Here is a 21,237-nt window from a genome sequence, read left to right as displayed (position 1 = left end):
AAGACATTTTAAGCTTATGAGCGACAAACGCGACAATTGTTCGACTACAATTAAATTCAAAGGATACAGTATTCGTTGGAACTCTTAAAATGCTGAGAAACTCGTCGAAAAAGGACAGAGAAGCGAATAAAATCCGACGTACTACCACTACGGCAAAACCTCCCGACTCGCGTAGTCAGATTTCACTCTACGGCTGGACGTGACTGACTGACATGCGCAGTATCTTATATTTGGAGAAAATTACTTCCGGCAGCCGTAGTAGCGCCTCGCCGTAGCGTATCTTAAACTGCCTAATATTAGTTTTAAAACCTAAAACGATTAACAACGCAAATTTGTACTCGTACAAGTCTTTCACGCACTAAAACGTTGCTAATAGTTAACCAAAGGGAACTCATTTCGTGACAATTGATTATTTCTGCTGAGTTGCACAATTTAGAATTGCAACATCATCTAGCGAAGCGCACTATTACTAAAAATAGATTTCGCCACATGATACCCCCCCCCCCCCCCCCCGCGTGAGTCGGACAACAATTTTAGTTTGGGCAAAGGCTTTGTATGGAGGGGACGCATTCTTGACAAGAAAAAAGGGGCGAGAAAGGCACAATGTGACGCCGAGATTCTCGAAAGGCTCGAAAAATGATAGATTCCAAACATTTTTGCTTTAGTAAGTGAAAACAGATTGAAGGTATCCAAAAAATGGCCCAAAATTGAATTTATTAGTCGAAGATCCGGCAATAACACCTTGATTCCCACTGCAAAATTATTCAGGCTGCCGAGAAATTTAAGCGGCGGATAGCGAATTACTATCGAATTATATAATTGCGAAGGATTGCTTCATTTAGGCACCGGAAAGATCGTCGGTTGCAAGAAATTCAGAATTCTTCCCGAATTTGACGGCACTGATCGCCGGTCATCCGATCTGTTTCGACACATGATAGATAGAGGGCGAAAATATTATGCTATTCAAACGCCTTTTTAATGGAATTGACGGCGGGTTTGATTTTAATAAAGCTGTTATTTATCCCCATTACTATTACAGACTGCAGCTACAGCTGCCGAGCTCGATCAGTGTATATTAAATAGTATTTGCCGCGACAATTGTGTAACGAAATTGACCTCTTAAAATATTCGGGTCAGGCAAGGGGACCGATCGGACGAGCGTTTCTTTGTGTAATTTTGTGGTGGCATAAATCTGAGGTTAGCTCTGTTGTGTTGGAAAATGTGCCACTAAGAACAGTGTAAACGTTTTGCATTTCTCATAAAAATAAATGTTTTCCTTCAGCAAATCCCGGCAGCAAATCGGGCCTTTATAATCCATTCAATAACTGAGAGTAAAACATTTTACACATTTATTGAATAATCGCTCTGTTTGACAAACCTTTTGTTTCAAACCACGGTTTGAGCTTTCTACGTTGCACAGGTAAGGCTTTCTCTCGAAATCCGAGCCAATCTGGCCATGGTTTTGTGAAACAATCGCTAAATATGCCTCCAAAGTGCCCGCCAACCATACATTGCTCTTACAGAGAGCGGTTTGTTTGTTTGAATTTTGACTCACACCGGGGGTCAAATTCTGTAACGTCATTAGTGCGCTTCGCTAATTGCAACATCATTAAATGTGTTAAGTGATATTTATAAGTGTTTTTGTAGCCTGTTGTGAAATTACTTCCGGTGGAAGCAGTAAACGTTAAAAGATCGCCATTAGAAAAATAACAGCAACTGTTTTGCTGGAAATGTAGTCGTTAGAAATGGCATGTGTAGCTGTAAGGTAAAGAATAACGCGAGGAGAAGAGGCTTTTGGTAATACAGTCGAAGCTCTCGTAAGCGGACACCCTCGGGACGCGAAAAACGTGTCCGCAACTGGAGCTGGCCGCTTACGAGAATGGTTCTTGTAAGCGGCCACTAGAGGTGTAGGGGATAGATGGCCGCTTACGGGAGCTTGCCCAGCTAACATAATGGTAATATGCATGTTAGTGGTGTTTCGAAATGTAACCGGACATGGATGACGACAAAACAAACACTAAAATATGGTACTGTAATTACAGTAAAATCATTGTGACGAACGGCGATGTGAAGTTGATTGATTAATACAAGATACAGAGGTTTTTTATATGATTTTCTTTGCGGTGTCCGCTTACGGGAGCTTAAAAACAAAGAAAAAGTCTAAGTCGTAATCTCGGAGAATGTAAAGATACAGAGTTTGTATGGGAGTAAAAAGGGGTTTCAAACAAGGCGGCCGTAAGTAGAGCTGTCCGCTTACGAGAGTGTCCGTTAAGAGAGCTTCGACTGTATCCAAACGAAAATTTACTTCTCAATGTGGGGTTAAGATTGCGTGACGAGACAAAAGGTAACTCTGTCGTGCGTAACCTAAACTGCGATCAGGCGTTATTTTTCTGCATTAGGCCGAGTAGAAATCTTTCTAACTCGAAAGGAAACAACTATTTCGATTAAACATGTTAAAGGCAAACGTCAAAGTTTACCTTTTTTAACCAAGCCAAAGTATATGAGTCGCAAAGCACCCAGTCGTCGCGACTTACAAATACAGCATTTACTCCGCGAAAATAAAAAATGCTTGAACTGAAAGACGTTTGAATTCTTCCATGATATGTTCGAACAACAATGCCCAGGATAAACCTTCTACTCATACTAACCTCATGCAAAAAAAGTCGATATCTCGAAGAGATCTTTGATTAGATCGGATTCTGATGAATCAGACGGTTTACCTAGTTGTCTGTAATATAAAAACAGTTCCTTCTTTGTTTTACCGTCCAAATTCTAGACTATCATAACAGTTGGTTTTTGACAGAAACATTTGGCGTGATCGGCTGATGAAATTGAAACCTCATCACGCCTGCTAAGCCGGCTATTAAAATTCGAAAAGAAAATAAAATAATAACTATTCAAAATCTTATATTAGATCGATTCTTTGCTTAAGCTGATTTCGTCGTCTGATTATGTGTATTGCTCCATATGACTTTCTGTCCGCCTAGCGCCTTCTAACAATATTCTGACATGCGTAGTCAGTTTGTTAGTTTGTTTCGCATACAAGACGTCTGGCGTAACTTTACCACTCAGCCACGTGACCAGTTAAATTTAAGAACCACGACGCAGTGCATGTTTCAACCTCGTCCCCAGGGCCTTCTCGGTGACACGTCACCGAGAAGGCCCTGGGGACGAGGTTGTGCATGTTTCAGTAAATCAGTCTATTCCAGGCCTTAACTCGTTTTGCATGTGAATTTCTTTTCCTCATTGCCATGGTTTTTTTTAATGTCGCTTCTGAGGATTTGATATATAGTACATCGAGATTATATATAATTATCCTCTACTTGATTATTTTCTTTATTAATTTCTTTTTTTATTTTAATACCCACTTGATGAAAACAGATTTCAGTGACAGTAAAAAAAGCACGTGTCAAAAATAACTTCTAGATCTTCCTCTTTCATTTACGTTTCACCACTCAGGAATTTTTAAAAAAAATTGCATATTTTTTTTTATTTCCAGAAAGATTGCTTGTAAGAGGTTTTCGTGACAATTCATCTGTTGTTGACTGTAACCCTCGGTGCACGTATTTCCAGAATCCTCTATTTATGTGTTGTATTTTCCTCTATTTCAGCCAAGTTCAAATCTAGAGTGTGGTGGTAATATCTACTCAATAGTTTTCTTTCTTCTCACCATGCACATGTATTATTGGCAGTGTATTATATTATAAATCTCTTATTTTAAAAACGTGCTTGCTCGAGTTGGGGAACGAGAGGCGTGTGTTTGTCTCCTTCGCCACGTTGCGTAAAAACGAGGAACTTGATCGAGTGAGGGACTTCACGCGCAACGGTCACGTTATACACGTACTTTCTTGGCTCTAGTTCTCGAGTGTAGAAGCTGGGCACGTATATACCGCTTCCCATTCTTCATTCATTTTCCATTGGCCTAAAGAAAACTTTAGGTCAGTAGCAGCAAACTTTCTCAAATTGTTTAGAATAAAGCTTAATAACCCTTTTCGACTTGGGATTCGTTGGGATGTTTTTTGGACACGAGCTGAGGAAAAACCGATTCATTTCACCGCAGCCGGTCATGGTGCGGTGACGGAGAATGTTTGCAAAATTCTTGGTGCATGGAGTTGAAAATATTTAAGTTATTTCTTTTGTTGAAATGAGCCATTCTCTAAAGTAAACCTACAGTAGCTATGTATGATTATATAACACAAGGTGCTATGATTCGATCTCGCGCTAGATGGTATGAAAAAGGGGAGAAAAGTAACAGCTATTTTCTGCGACTTGAAAACTTTAATCATAACAAATCCTGCATAAGGAAAATAAAACAAGACGACGGGAATGTCATTACGGAACCTGCTGTTATTTTAAACCAGCTAAAGTCCTTCTATTCCACCTTATACCAAAACAACGGGGCGGATATTGATCAGGGCTGTGCTAAAATCTTCTTAGGAAACCCTGACATACCAAAACTAGACAAGGAAATGCAGATGAAGTGTGAGGGGAAATTAACTTTCAATGAATGTTATCGTTCGCTACTGAGTTTTCAAAATGGTAAAGCACCCGGAAACGATGGCTTGACAGTCGAATTCTACAAAGCTTTTTGGCCAGTTATAGGGAATCTGGTAGTGGGCTGCTTGAATGCAGCGCATGAGCATGGAGAATTATCAACGTCACAAAAAATGGCTATTATTAAATTAATTGAAAAGAAAGATAAGGACAAGATGTATATAGCAAATTGGAGGCCTATCTCCTTAATAAATGTCGATGTCAAGATTGCGTCTAAGGCTTTAGCGAAGAGATTGGAATGCATTTTGCCTTTCATAATACACAGGAATCAAAATGCCTATGTCAAGGGCCGACTGATCTCCGATAGCACGAGAATTATTGATGACATCATGTCTTATACCAAAGTTAATGACTTAGGTGGACTGCTTGTCGCGATCGATTTCGAGAAGGCGTTTGACTCTCTTGACTGGGCTTTTTTAAATAAGGCCCTACTGGCTTTCAATTTCGGTGAATCTTTTATCAAGTGGGTAAGCACATTTTATTGTAACATTAAAAGCTGTGTTACAAACAACGGCTTCTCCTCCGTTCATTTTGACGTCAAGCGAGGAGTTAGGCAAGGTGACCCTTTGTCTCCGTACCTCTTCATTATTGCTCTCGAGATACTTGCTATAAATATTAGAAGCAGTAAAAATATTAAAGGCTTTAAACTTTCAGATAACGAAGAAATTAAGTTAACCATTTTCGCTGATGATCTGACGACTTTCTTGAAAGATAAACAATCTTTCGAAAATCTTTTAAAAATGTTGCGAGATTTTGGATGCTGCTCAGGCCTTAAAGTAAATAACGGTAAATTAGAGGCTCTCCATCTTGGCGACTCGTCCATAAAGCTTGATATCGGTATTAAAAATATGGATAAACCTTTAAAGATACTTGGCATCTTTTTCTCATATGATAAGAAGCAAGCCGTTAAATTAAATTTTGATTCAATCCTGGATTCGCTGAAAAAGACTCTTAATCTGTGGAAGTGGAGACATTTAACCATTCTTGGAAGAATTCAAATTATAAAATCGTTTGCTATCCCTAAATTCCTGTATAGAGCGTCGCAGTTACCTTTTCCAGATGACGTTATCAAGAGAGCGAATACGATCATCTACGAATTTATTTGGAAGGGTAAAGACAAAGTGAAAAGACGTGCTTTGATTAATAATATTGAGAACGGTGGATTAAGAATGATACATTTAGAATCCCTTATTCAAGCACAGAAGATATCCTTTTTGAAACGGTACTCTGATCCGGAAGATGGTGCCGAATGGAAACATGTTCTCAACTTTTTTCTACAGCCTGTGGGAGGCCCATACCTCTTAACATGCAATTTTGATCCAAGTTCTTTGAAAATTGCTATCCCCCCATTTTATAACGAATGTTTGACCTTATGGTCAAAATTAAATGGTTCAATGCCTGAAACAAGTGATGAAATTTTAAACGAAATAATTTGGAATAATAAACACATCTGTATAAATAATAAATCATGTTTTATTAGCGAACTGATGGATATAGGTATAAACAAAATTGGTGACATGATTAAACTGGATGGGACATGTAAATTTTTGACATGGAATGATTTGCATAACAAAGGTCTTAAAATGAAAAACTTTCTTTCGTGGCAAGGTCTAATCGATGCAATACCAGTTAAATGGAAACAAGCTATTAAGTCCATGACAGGTCCTTATATCTTGAACTCGGATTCAAATGAATCCACTTTAACTATTAATTCAGTTAAAGTACCCACATCAAAAGTAAATTCCAAAAAACTGTATGGGAGTCTGGTCTCAAGGGTTTGTGAAAAACCAACAGCACAAAGGAAATTCGATGAAATGTTCCCTGACCCTAAGCGTGATTGGAGTAAAATATACAGCTTGCCTTTCCAGGTTGCGTTAGATGCGCACACAAGAGAATTTCAATACAAAGTGGTTAATAGAATCTTATTTACAAATTCTAAATTGTGTAAGTTTGGCTTGGTGGAGTCGCCTTTGTGCACCTTTTGTGGAGAGGAGGAAGAAACCCCTGAACATTTTTTTGCATTATGTTCTTATTCTAGTGCCTTTTGGAATGAAATTTTCAACTGGCTGCAACAGTGTGTCACTGGAATTAGTGTTGATTTGTCAGAAGTAGTCAATGTTATACTTGGTTTGCCTGATCTCGAGGAACATTTTATGGCTGTAAACCACATAGTTCTTGTGGCAAAACAAACAATTGTACTTTGTAGGAAGAGATCTACTAATCCCAGTTTGAATGTCTTCCATGCTCTACTAAGGAAAACTATTAAAATAGAAGAATTTATTGCTAAGCAGAAAAATAAATTGCACCTCCATTTAGTTAAATGGGAAAATTTTTTAGATAAACTTATTTAAAGTAAATGTATGCAACGTCTGCCATTTTTCGTTCTTTTTTTGAATTTATTTTTTTTTTTTTGTTTGTTTTGTTTGTTTTGTTATTGTTATTTTTGTTATTTTTTGTTATTTATTTATTTATTTATTTATTTTTTTTTTTTTTTTTTAGCATAACTGTTTCCAGAGTAATTGTAATAGTATTTCAAAATTAAAAATTGTAACTGTAGTGCACCCGTAACTATGTATTTTTTCAAAGTGTAATTGTACTTCAAACTTCTGTATCTGTATCTATATCTGTGCTTGTAACTGTATATTTAATTTAATAAAGTATTAAATTAAAAAAAAAATACAGTAGTTTTCTGTTCAATCGTGCCTCCTCAAATCTCGAGCTCTTGGGTGTTTTTTTGCGGTCGGTGCAGTTACGCAAAGCAATTAATCCGATCGTGACCAAATCTGAGTTAATCGACGTGACACTCCACAAGAAACAATTAATTAAAGCACGTTAGACGGTGCCAAACAAACGAATGATAAACTTCCTGTTTATCTAAGACTTCAGTTCTCTTTTTCACTTAAACGCAAAAGAAGGCTAAAGGCTGAAGGTGTGGTAAGGGCTACATCCGACAGAGCTAGCTAGAAAGCGCGCGCCTTTTGTTTAACTCGATTTAACATGTTCGCCGTCGCAAATGAAAAAAAAAACATATGATATCTGTTGCGAGGTTTCTTGTCTGAAAAACACTGTAAATTAATCAATGTTGTTTTTATAGAAAAGTCATTATTTATGGGATATTTTGAAATAAACGCAAGAGTAAAGATTGACCTATGTTGATTAGTCAGGTTGTTTGCAATAATTTAGCAAGGACAGGCGAAAATGAAGGGCCACAAAAACACATATAATCCGAAGAGAAATAGTCCAGAGCTTATTGGAAAACGTGCTAGCTTTCCTGTTTTAGAACGAAGTCTTGACCCTTCTTCGTGACTTTTTTATCTTTTGTAAATGTGTGCGTAATTAATCTCGTTTACATTGCAATTATCCATTAGCTGAGATGAGTGTAGACAGATAACAGTTTTTCTCACACAAGGTGAAAATGGGCCGTGTCAGGAGTCTATTCACCCATGACTATTCTTTCCCGTGATTACTATTTGCCTAATCCGTAAAGAAACGCTAGAAACGATAAATATGTCTGGACGAGCAGAAAACTACAATTATCTTCTGTCTCGTCGGGTTAAGGAGTTGCAGGGCTGGAAAATTCGGCGGAAAAGACACAACTCAACACTCGAAAATCAGAAATTCGAGTTATGAAGATAATGTTTCGAATTCCTTTCGGATACGCCTACACTAACTCTCCCGTGCCCACATGTAGGGTCTGTAGGGTATAAATATGGATAGACAAAACCACGCTCCAGGCAGAAGAAATTCAAGAGAGCGAGAAAGTACTTCAACAAAAGACTAAAGTACAAGTCGTATGCCATGGCAGCCCACTTTTATCTAGTGGTGATCTTATGTGTCCTATCGTCTTATGCTATCGTTAACGCAGGAGTTTTTCAGTTGGAACACCCACACTGAAGCTTTTTGTGAAGCAGACTTCGGTAAGTTTACAAATTCACGATAAAGGAAATTTTGTCATTTTTGTGCCGAGAGAAGAGCGAAATTTTGAACGGCAAATTGCATAGCCACCGTATTGAAAAAACGCGAGACGGCCAGCTTCTTTATAAAAAAGGCCTAATTTTCCTTCTGTACTTTGAAAAACTCTTCCGAGTTAGGTACGCATCAAGAGGATTACGGTTTTTGTATTCAAGGTTTGATGGATTTGTACGCGTTTCAGCCAAGCGTTACAGCGCTTTTTTGCTCTATTTTGGGCCGTGTTCTTGGACATTCACGTTGTCAAAATGAATATCAAACTATAACAAACCTCATTTGAGTTAGGTATAAAGAACATATCGGGATTTTGTACTCAACTTTCGATTGATTTTTACACGTTTCAGCCAAGCATTACAGCGCTTTTTTCTTTGCTCTAAATGAGTCGTGTTCGTTAACATTCACGCTGTCAAAACTGAGCGGTTAAAAGAAACAAAAAAATATTGAGGATCCGATACCAGAATTCATTGTAAGAAGATAAAAAAGCGTTCTCTGGTAAAATATTTTAAAAAAATTATGAGCTTTCGACAGCCAGACTGCTGTCTTCGACGGATAAAAATGAAGAGCGAAATTTTGAACGGCAAATTGCATAGCCACCGTATTCATTTTTATCCGTCGAAGACAGCAGTCTGGCTGTCGAAAGCTCATAATTTTTTTAAAATATTTTACCAGAGAACGCTTTTTTATCTTCTTAAAAGAAACAAAGTTCTATTTCTCAAGTATCCACTAACATTATTAAATCTGCGGTTTTCCTGAAGATCAGTCACTTAAATTTCTCAGGATTTATACTTTAAGTTCTACAAATATCATTTTTATGGCAGAATTTACTTCATTTACAACAGTAAATATCTTTTAAAGAATTGGTCTGGGCCGCAAAAACAGTATCGTAACTGAAAGAAGTGAGCCGTTGTCTGTTTCCGGAGTTACGAGTTGGGAAATATGTCTTAAATTAATATCTTCCGGTATTTAAGTCTTTTTGTAAAACTGCGAAATCATAGCTTGGATTACTTTAGTCATTACCTGCGCGTAACCCCTTTTTCACGCCGGCTTCGCGCTCTAGTCACGCGAGATCCCGCGAAAAAACTAAGTTGCGAGAAAACCAAACCAGCAAACACGATTGCAAAGTATCATGCTTCGAGTTGTTGCCTAAAATTTTGCTTTCACTTTTTGCACCCATTCTCTCTTTTCTATTTAGCGTTTCTTGTCAATACCTTAAAAATATTTTCAATAGTATTTTTCGAAAAGGTGGCCTGGAGGGCACTGTAACAAGCTTATCAAGCCTTTTTGGGTTTATCATTTCAGTTTTCATATTTTGTATTAGGCCCTGAAAGGGGGGAGGGGGGCATGAATCCCATTTCCAGCGCATTTTTTGCCCTGATCCAGTAAATCCCAGTACCAGTCCCATTTTTTGTTTGTGATTCCTACTCTCAGTGTCTCAAATCTCATTTTCCAGTGGAATATTGAGGATGAAAAAATAGGCAAATCCCAGTTCCCATTTTACCCCTTCAGGTCCCTCATCTTAGGGTGCTCTTTTGGCCTTTGGGAAAACAAATTATAATAACACTTGTTTTTTTATTCTAGTTATACGAGCCGTTGTTGTATCAGGGCCTAAAAAAGTGGGCCATTATGACGTTTTCGTCATCACCGTAAAAGAAGTGTTCAAAGGAATCTCACGCGGCCAACAAAACCGAGCTTTTGGCGTGCTGGACACAGAACTTACGACGAAACTCTATACACCCTACAGTTACATTGATAACACAGTTTCAGGAACATTCGGGATCAAAATGGGGACAGAGTACTTCATATACGGCGATATTATCGCAGGTGGAAAGCTGTTCACGAAATTCTCTGACCTGCGGGAGCCCTGGGACAAAGTGACCTCCCGTCAAAAAGCAAACCTTCGGGGGTACTATGAGGCGGGGTGTCGACAATGCCGCTTCAAGCCTCACAAGTGTTCTGGATCAGACTCTGAATGCCATCAGAGGTTACCCGGATGTGAACAGAAGGCACGTGAGCTGTCTCGCACGTGGAAATCGATTCAGTGCTGGAGGCGGTTCGAACACTGCGAGGTTGACGAAAGTGGTCAGCGGTGTCATTGGAAAGAGACAAGTGAATCGAAAGAATGCAAAAACAGCGACTCGCCGTCAAAATGGTTTGTTTATTGAAAGTGGCTTTAAACAGCTTACAGGCAGACTAACTATTGTTTCGAAATGAAACTGTGTAAATTTAAATACATGACAGCAGTTTTCGTGATCAAGCATATTCTTGCGTTGCGTCAGCATTTACATTTAACCTGAATTGATAGATTGTATGAGTTTTGCAAAGCCATTCATAATTATTATATGTAAAATTTAATAATAAGAAAGTTGACGAAAGGAAACTAGTTACACTTCCTTAATTATCATCGTGTAAGAGATAAAAGTATCGTTTGTCGTTTAGATTTGTGTGGTTGTAACTATTTGATAACTAATAGACTAACTAATATGAAACTGTGTAAATACGTGACAGCAGTTTTCGTGATCAAGCATATTCTCGCGTTGCTTCAGCAAATACATTTAACCTGGATTGATAGATTGTATTAGGTTTGCATAGCCATTCATTATTATGTGAAATTTAATAATTATAAAATAGTTAGAGATACAAATGTCGTTTGTCGCTTAGATTTGTGCGGTTCTAACTATTTGATATGGATCAATTTAACTGTCTTTTTCGCAGGAAAACGTTAACAAAGCGTCACATCTTAAATTTCCCACATTTGTTATCAGAACATTACAGCACATTGTATAGATCACTAGCACCAGGCGTGTTTTTATAAGTGCAACCATTGCGTGGTATCCAGCATTTCTGGTTCTTAATAAAAAGAAACATCATTATGTTTTCTGGCGTACGGTAGTTTATATAGTAAGTTTCCAGAATGGAAATTTAAGGAAAGGACTACTCTGGGTAAAACTGCCCCACTCCAGCCTTGGTAAAATCAAACTTGCTCACAGCATTCTAGGTACACCATCCCTTCCCCCCACCCTCCCCACCCTCCTCCGAGCAGTCTCTCTCCCCCACCCTGTCATTTAAATCAACCAAGGGTCTACACAACAGGGGGATGCCACCGATACGTATATAAGGAAGACGTTTACGTCTTCCATTGTCGGCTCGTTTTGCCAGTCAATTCATCTTTCGAACTCGGAGACTCTTCAAACATGCAAGGCTGTCAATACTAGTACCTATGCAAATGTTTGTGTCAACTCGAGCAAAGGGCAAGAAGTTAGGGAGGGAGGGTGGTCATGGCACTAGCCCTCAAACCTTTGTAATCAGACCACAGCACAAAATCGAAGCAAGGGGAGTAAATAATTTGAAATTGTAGCTTGACCACAAACTTTAGTTAGGCCCAATACAGTCACAAGGCTACACTTACTTCAACTAAGGTGATTCAGTGTGGTAGGAGTGCCTGTCACGTGACTAGCCCAGGCCCAAAATGCAACCCTAAGCCTAAATCTAACCCTAACCCCAACAACTCAACCCTAACCCTAAACCATAAACCCCAAACCTGCAACCCAAATCCAGGCACTATTATGGGTTAAGCATAACCCTAGCTCTCACTCCGTAGTGTGGTAAGTCTTGGTCACGTGACCCCTATTGTTCTCTTTAAGACAAATTTTAGCTGAATTATTGAACCAAAGTCGTGTTTTCACTCTCGTTTACCCATTCCTTGTCAAATAAGAGGGCAGACTCGATTACTGTTAGGTTTACAGGTCTTTAAAAGGTCATACTACGTGTGTGTGTGTTACTGCTTGGTGACATCTAATAGTGCGGTACGGTATGTAATCCCGTGGGATTTTCGTGCCGAAATTGATTTTTTCGCTGTTTTGCACTAATTTTGGGCCGAATAATAAGAATCCGATGGGGTTCAAATTTTTCGACCGCGTCTTCCCATGTTTCTGGCTACTTAAGGATTTAATTTATGCTAATTAGATGCTAATTATATGCAGGAATAAGTTTTGCGAATATCTTTGCTCTGATTTAAGATTAACGTACCAAACGTTATAAGAAGCTTGCTTTTGACTATTTAAGTCATTTGACTTAAATTTGTTACCACGGCAACCGGCGATGACGTCAGGATTAACTACCTGCTATTTTGGCGGCGGCCATCTTGGATCCGCCATCTTGGATTTTCGAACTCTCATTTTCAAAAGCAAAACATAGCCTCTTTTGATTAACTTTAACTAACGAATGATTTCCATTACGAGTGATGTCCAAATAAGGGCAGAACTTTCTTTATTTTTCTTTCTTTTGTTGAGCACATGTACTTTTTTAGTTAAGCGCATGTACTTTGTTAGTACCATAGTATTCTACTCGTCTTTCTCCTGTTATGTCTAATACTAATGTAGCGTAGCTAGAGTCCCGTTAAGTTGACTTAAGTTTATGCACTAAGAGCAGCATCATCCTCTTCCTTATCATCAACCTGCGTGTCACCTTTGAATGGATTTGAATCGTTTTTTTTTTTCAAAACATTAACAAAGAGGAGTGCGTGGAAGCCTGTTCTTGGAACAACCACAGCGTCCCTTGCAGTCCGAATTGCAGCTGCATTTATTAAGCTTCACAACAGCTTAGAGTGCAGGGAGAGACAGGCACATAACAGGAACGTATGCTCCTTGGTGTTTGCTTAAGCAATTCTCTTTGAGGGATGGAAGATCCGGGCAGCTGGTGGTAAAGGAGATGTCGCGCATGGCCTTGAAGTTTGCGCGGATGATGAAGGGGAGTAAAAAAGCAGGCATTGGAGGCAGCATCTCAGCTTCCAAGTTCCTGGATCGAAAGAGTTCCCATCGAAGTTCAGCAAGGGTGGTAGGTCCCGCTTTGCAGTACACTTGGCAGACAATTTCCTCTAGGTCTTTAACTTGAGTAGGCAGTTCTCCGTTGGCTAACTGGTTGAATAGCGAGGGGCAGACTGACTGAGAGAGGTGTTTGCATGGTGTGTTTCAATCCCTTGTTTGCCTTAGGTTGATCCTTGACTTGACTTCTTGTGTTTTGGACATCGAACTGACCTGCTAAGTTAACAATTTTGTTGACTTCTTTATCACGCATTCCCGAAACATCGAGTGCGTGCGAGCCAAACGGCAAATGTATGAGAAAAAACTGGAGTAAGGACGGATTCGGAAAATCTTCAAAGCTTCCAGTGAATGAACAATTCCGGTGCTACATGATTTCTCGCCGCAACACCAATGTCATAGTTTCTAAACCCTCAATGGTATCCCTACTTGCTATCCATTTGAGCTGACAGAACATCAATAGCCTTGCTGACAGCTGCTAACTAAACAACTTTGTTAGGCTCATTTTTACGCAGCGACTTACAAACTGAAGATTTGGAAGCTGCTCACTTAAAAGTTGTTTTAATCACTTTTAGTAATTTCCTGTTTCGCTTATTTCCATCGAATATCTTTTTAATATCGCCACGTATATGTCATTTACTTCAGCCATATTCAAGCTGGCGCTATCGTCCGCTAGCGTGTTTTGAACTGCCAGAACTAATTCTACATCGCACGCCGAACGAACAACTTATTTTACAGAACCACATTCACAATCAGCGCCGAAGGTGCGCTGAGCGTAACGCTAACAGCTCCTGTGGTTATCGATTAAGTGCTGAGGCGTTTTCTGCATATTCCCTGCGTATTTTTCCTCATTTCTAATAGCGTTGTTCCCACTTGATCTGAAAAAAAAACGCGGTAAATCTTTTACAGTTTCACCGGGCTGCGACTTAGGGAGTGTTCTTGCCCTTTAAGGCCGCGAAGAGGTTGATGACTTAGAAGGACGACCAGGGCCTCGCCGAATAGAGGATGAGGAGTTGTCTGTCTAGGCCCGCTTTGCAACTCTTAGTCGCTCAATCATACCCTTGTTATCGACCGGTTTGCGGCACTCACCGGTCTGTAAGTGACTTGATGTCAGTCTGTCCCAAGGTACTTGTACAGATGCTCAATCATTAAAGGGTTGCTTGTTAGAGTCTTATTCAATGCAAAACCCTCGTTGTAGATAATACACACCAAATGAGACATGACTTCATCGCTACTACTTGACTCTTATTTAACAAAACAACAACGACAAATTGAAATAAATAATTTGTGTTTTGTGTCTATTCGCTTAAATGTGCAGCTCGAGCTGACGAGTTTCATTTAAGGACTCGAAATTGCGAAAATACGCCTAAAGTTTTGATTTTTACAGCTTTGTTTTTTGGGTTTGAAAGTGTGCTAATAAATGGCAGATTTTTGATCTCCAAAGAATACCCCTAAATGTTTCCTGATTGGCGTACAATAACGCTTCTCAAATTATTCTTACTTTAATGTTAAAGCTTTACTTACAGCTTTCCCTTCTGATAAAACTTAAAATACGCTTACCTTGATCGGTTACTCTCCTTCTTTTATGTAAGAAAAGAGAAACCCAGGACAGAACGAATAGGAACAAACATCATTGTGCTTTTCTACCTGACGAACCGAACTTTAATTGACTTAAATAGGTTTTCTACCCACAAGAAAGAACAACTTTAGTCATACGACGCACGTCAAAAGGTCAAACTACGTTGTAAGTTTTTTCGGTGTAAAATGGAGTCAGAGCAAAGATATTACCACAAAACCGTTTAAATACACGAACACTTTAAAAGGAACTCTTCAATAGTATAAAACATCAGTAACAGAAAGAAGACAAATAGCGTTTGCGTTGTTACTATGGGACTAACAAAAGTCAATGATACTTTTGAATATCATATTTTTGAATAAAGAACGTTTTGCACTCAACTGGACATTGTTCGTACTGGAAATCATTCGTTAGTTGAAGTTTATTTAAAATGCTTTGTTTTGCTACAGAAAAGTGAGAGTTCAAAAATCCAAGATGGCGGATCCAAGATGGCCGCCGCCAAAATAGCAGGTAGTTAATTCTGACGTCATCACCGGTTGCCATGGAAACCAATTTAAGTAAAATGACTTAACTAATCAAAAGCAAGCTTCGTATAACATTTGGTACGTTAGTCTTAAATCAGAGCAAAGATATTCGCAAAACTTATTCCTGCATATAATTAGCATCTCATTAGCATAAATTAAATCCTCAAGTAGCCAGAAACACGGGAAGATGCGGTCGAAAAATTTGAACCCCATCGGATTCTTATTATTCGGCCCAAAATTAGTGCAAAACAGCGAAAAAATCAATTTCGGCACGAAAATCCCACGGGAGCGATTTTTCGAACATACCGGACCGCACTATAAGATTAAAGCTTTGATTTACTGAAACTCCAACTCAGCTAATTCATTACTCCTCAAATTTGGCTCATTAAATCGGTTCTTGTTTCAATTTGATGGATTTTACATTCACTTTGTGGTCTATTATCGCTTGAAATGAGCTACAGAGCTGCGTTAGGACAGAAATAACTTATTCTTGTGCACAAATTTGTTCAATGGATTGTCGAGTTAAGACAAATTTTAGCTGAATTATTGAACCAAAGTCGTGTTTTCACTCTCGTTTACCCATTCCTTGTCAAATAAGAGGGCAGACTCGATTACTGTTAGGTTTAATGGTCTTTAAAAGGTCATACTACGTGTGTGTGTGTTACTGCTTGGTGACATCTAAGATTTAAGCTTTGATTTACTGAAACTCCAACTCAGCTAATTCATTACTCCTCAAATTTGGCTCATTAAATCGGTTCTTGTTTCAATTTGATGGATTTTACATTCACTTTGTGGACTATTATCGCTTGAAATGAGCTACAGAGCTACGTTAGGACAGAAATAACTTATTCTTGTGCACAATCTAACTTGATTTGATAAAAGGTGGCTATCGGGCTGTTAAGAAATGTATGGGGTTTCATTTTTTTTTTTTTTTTTTTTTTTTGAGGATACGGAGAATTGTTCGGCTTTCTTCCAACGAAGTGTGTGTGTGTTACTGCTTGGTGACATCTAAGATTAAAGCTTTGATTTACTGAAACTCAAACTCAGCTAATTCATTACTCCTCAAATTTGGCTCATTAAATCGGTTCTTGTTTCAATTTGATGGATTTTACATTCACAGAGCTGCGTTAGGACAGAAATAACTTATTCTTGTGCACAAATTTGTTCAATGGATTGTCGATTGTTAATTGATTTGATAAAAGGTGGCTATCGGGTTGTTAAGAAATGTATGGGGTTTCATTTTTTTTTTTTTTTTTTTTTTTTTGAGGATACGGAGAATTGTTCGGCTTTCTTCCAACGAAATGTCGCCCTGTCTAATGTAGTGAATTCAATCTTACTTTTTTTTTCTTCCTTCCTGTCTCTCCCCCCCCCCCGTCTCCCTCCCTCTAGATTTACTTGTGGTTAGTCTAGCCCAGTCTCTAACTCCAACCCCTCTCTATCATTTGAATGTTAGTTGCGTGCGCGCGCTAGCTAGTAGAACAGTTTTGATCTATAGCTTTCCATTCTGCTGTCTAAAGGAAGTTTGCCGGAGGAAGGTGAAAGTCTTACGATTTGCAAGTTGTGCGTCGCTTGTTATCGTACCTCAAACCGAGCTTTAGGCGGTTAAACACAGATAACCGGTCGGCTCGTTTTGCCAGGTACAGATAATGTTGAGCTTGCTTTAGACAGCAAAGGTCTTTAGCCACATCAATTAGGACTCGGAACTAGACTATACGGGCTGATTTGAAGGCGCCGGCGGTCATAACGATATTTGGCTTGAACTTTACCGTGGCTAAAGCCAAGGAATCGCTTCAAGCGCTGATGTGAGTACATAGTTTTCTTTTTCCCTCAATTTTAGGCGTTCTCCGCCTAGCTAACACTCATAGTTCATAGTTCTCTGTGATTCGCTAGTGGAAGGCGATGCGATCGTGTGCATTTCCGGCCGCGACAATGAAGTTGACAATTGAGATAACACATTACACTGTTAAACTTTTATTGTTATTTTTGTTCATTTAGTTGTTTCTGTGTGTTAGACAGCAATTATGATAATATCCAATCTTGTTGGGCCTACTATCACGGTATTACAGTAATGGGTTTGTACACACAGTTTTTTTTTTTCTACATTGCTGTGATATGACTGAGTTTACAATATGCTCACTGAATGTAAGAGGCTTAGTAGACGACACTAAACGTCGTGAAACCTTTAGATGGCTACGTAACAAAAAATACTCTGTTTATTTCCTTCAAGAAGTGCACTCAACTGAACAAACCTCGAAACTATGGGCAAATGAATGGGGCTATAACGCAATATTTAGCAACTGCACCAGCTCCAAAGCAGGAGTCTGCATTCTATTTAACAATAACTTTTCTTTTCAAATTCTCAAACAACGCTCCGATCCAGATGGAAGATTCGCCATAGTTGACATAAAAACAAACGAAAAAATCTTAACGCTGATTAACATTTATGCTCCGAACAAGGATGATCCTGATTTTATACAAAAAGTTATCGATCTCTTATTAGATTTTACTTGCGATGACATTATTTTTGGCGGAGACTTCAATTTGGTTCAGGATTTAAAAAAGGATAAGAAAGGGGGCAATCCCAAAACCCATAGAAAAGCCGCACAAAGATTAAGCGAAGCCGCACTTAACCTAGACTTGACCGATATATGGAGAGATATGCATCCTGACGATAACAGATTTACATGGAGACAAAAAAATCCCGAAATACATTGCAGATTGGATTATTTTTTGATTAACCAAGGATTTGCATACATGATATTTGATTAACCAAGGATTTGCATACATGTCAATCCAAGGGGACCAGGTTACTGGAAACTTAACACGTCTTTGTTAAGCGGAATTGAATACATTGAATGGATAAAATCAACCATCGCAGCGGTACAAATAAAAAGAATACGAGAATGATAACAATGTTGATGACTCGCTGCTTTGGGAAATGATCAAGCTGAAAGTGCGAGAAAGCTCCATAAGATATGCCAAGAAAAAGAAAACACTTTTGAAGAACCAGGAAGCCCAACTAGAAAATGAGATTACTCAATTAACGAAAGTTTTGGAAAGCGAAAACACCTCGTCGCACGAAAAAAGCAAAGCAAGTGAAAAGGAATTTTAGTAGAAGATACAGAGGTGAAAATAAGTCAATACGCAGATGACACAACTCTGATACTAAACGGTACCAAAAAATCCTTAGAGGCTTCGTTGTTCATGCTGGACGCTTTCTATAATATCTCTGGTTTAAAGATGAATAGCGAAAAAACTGAAGCTCTCTGGATCGGAGCGTTAAGCAACAACGAACAAGTTTTGTTTCCTGAAAGAAATCTAAAATGGGCCAAAGATTCAGTTAAAGCTTTGGGTGTGTGGTTCTCTATAAACAGTACAAAATCCTTAGCGTTAAACTATAAAGAAAAAACGGAGAAAATAAGGAACATTACTGAAAACTGGGCAGCACGGCGCCTAACTATATATATGTTCGGAAGAATAACAATCATCAAAACGTTCTTAGTATCTCAACTTGTTTATATTTTGACGCCTCTTCCAACACACCATAGTGCTTTGAAAGATATTAACACTTTGTTCTATAAATTTCTATGGGACGGTAAAGGCGACAAGATTAAACGCTCAATAATGATAAATGACTACAAAGAAGGAGGTGCCAGAATGATAGACATTGTGACCTTTAACCAATCATTAAAGGTAACGTGGATAAAGAAATATCTAGACTTGAGTAACAATGGTAAATGGAAAAAACTTTTCTGTTATACACAATGCCTTTAAATGTAATCTAGATAAAAAGGATATACAAAAAATGAATATACAAGATATGTTTTTAAGAGAACTTCTTGAAATTTGGTCAGATATCAGTTTTAAGAACAGTCCTTCGTCGTTTAATGACTTCCTCAACATGCATTTGTGGAACAATTTTTTGATACGAGTAGGAAACAAACCTGTTAATTACAAATCCTGGATTCATAAAGGTATTAACAAAGTAAAGCAGATCACAGAAAACAACCTGTTTTTAGGATACACAGACTTTCTAGCACTATACAATATTAAAACATCCTTTATTGAGTACTATGGTATAACAACAGCATTGAGTAAAATTCGAAAAGGTATTAATCAGCAACAGCCTATTGATGACCAGGACATAGAAAGCGAATGGTATGAAAAAATTTCAACTTGTAATAAAGTTAGTAGAACAATTTACAAAACCTTGGTGGCTACAGTACAAACTAAACCAGATAAAAGTCAAGCCAAGTGGACTACAGACTGTAGTTTAAGAGAACTGATAGACTTCTGTACTTGGCAAAAGATTTATATCAAGCCTTTCTCTTGTACCAAAAGCTCAAAACTTAGAAACTTCCAATTTAAATTCAATCACCGAAGAATAGCAACAAACGCTTTCTTAAAACAGATTAGGATAACGGAGGATGACCTCTGCAGCTTTTGCAAGTCAGATAAAGAAATGCTTTACCATCTTTTTTGGAGCTGCCCTATATCACAGAATATCTGGCGAGCTTTGAATGCCTGGTTTATTTCTCGCGGATTACTAAACAGAAATGAAGAGATCAATCAACTTCTTGCACTAGGATTTAACACAGAATCCTGCTCCATTTTGCTTGACTTACGTTCCTTAATTGCACGATATTATTTATACACTTGTAAATTGCAGCAGACGTTGCCACAGCTTTCAGCCGTTATTAAGATTATATACCACCATGCACGTTAGGAGAAACAAACACTTTCCAATAAGGATTTTATAAATAAATGGAAACCTTTGATTGCTTTGACAGCTGCTTAACGCAAGCTTACATATCAGCGAATTGATCTGAACTCATAACTTTCAATATTGTAAACCCATAATAAGGAACTCGATATTAGACCCATCTTTTTCAAAGCTGTGGTTACTCTGTGTATAGCTGTCTCTGAATTTTGTACATTTATGTATGTCAGTAGCTTATTTTTTTCTTTATTAATCAATAATATTTATTAACAATTAATGTAACTATGTAATTAAAATCAAACTGTTGTAAGTAAGTAGTTAATGTGAGTATTGTAGATGTTTGTTTTGTTTCAATAAAAAAAAATAAAATAAAATAAAATGTCGGAAAAAATGGAATAAAACTTGACGATACGAATGACGTTTCGATGACTGCATGCATCATTTTCAAGTTCGGTGTGCAAGATGAATTTTTTTTCTTCCTCTGTCATTCAACTTAGTTATTTTTTTTAATATGTAATGCTTAGCGTTAGCCCCTCTGATGTACAAACATATACAAACTGGAAATATACAAGCTGAACCTGATTTTTAATCAAGCTAAAAGTACCTAATGAAGCAGAAGTACCTAATGAAAAAGCGGCTCACGTCTATCTTAACTTGTCTACAGAAACGTTTCCGGTAATTTTATCGCGTTTCTTAATTTATTACAGTAAATTGCGCGCTGAAACACGCTTGGGATATCTCCGGGGTGGGTGTTAAAATCTGCTCCCCTAAAAAATGTGTAGGCGAGGTAAATTTCTGCTGCTCTCAGCAACGTTAACAAAACTGACTTACCGCCACCGGATAAAGCCTTAAATCTTAAACCTGGAGCTTAACTTGCCTTAAATGGACTTGGACAGGACAACGGAAAAATTCCAATAATATATTTGACATTAAACTTAAGGGCAGTTGGGTAAAAATACGAAATATGTTTGTCATAGAGCCTGGAAAAGAGCTTGGGAGAAAGAAGGCGTCAAAGAAGATACCGGTCGAAAAATGTCTGGGTTTTTTTCCCGACTCTGACTTGGCAACTCAAACTAA

The 21,237-nt window shown here is 38.2% G+C and overlaps 1 long non-coding RNA gene and 1 pseudogene across 2 annotated transcripts in view; both read left to right on the top strand.

Moving 5' to 3' along the window:
- The first annotated feature begins 296 nt into the window (after window positions 1-296).
- Window positions 297-21,237, top strand: part of LOC144653367 (uncharacterized) — a 64,586-nt gene continuing 43,645 nt past the window's right edge. The window contains exon 1 of the long non-coding RNA XR_013570729.1: window positions 297-1,888. This is a non-coding gene — a long non-coding RNA (uncharacterized LOC144653367). The remainder of the gene's footprint in view (window positions 1,889-21,237) is intronic.
- On the top strand, window positions 8,274-11,398 carry LOC144653341 (metalloproteinase inhibitor 2-like; annotated as a pseudogene). The gene is made up of 2 exons (XR_013570723.1): window positions 8,274-8,471; window positions 10,102-11,398. The product of XR_013570723.1 is annotated as a metalloproteinase inhibitor 2-like (transcript).

The sequence above is a fragment of the Oculina patagonica genome, chromosome 5, assembly GCF_052425735.1.
Source record: "Oculina patagonica isolate OP01 chromosome 5, crgOcupat, whole genome shotgun sequence".
Taxonomy (NCBI): Eukaryota; Metazoa; Cnidaria; class Anthozoa; order Scleractinia; family Oculinidae; genus Oculina; species Oculina patagonica.
The sequence above is the reverse complement of the archived record's forward strand: the minus strand, read 5'-3'. Positions and strand labels throughout refer to the sequence as shown.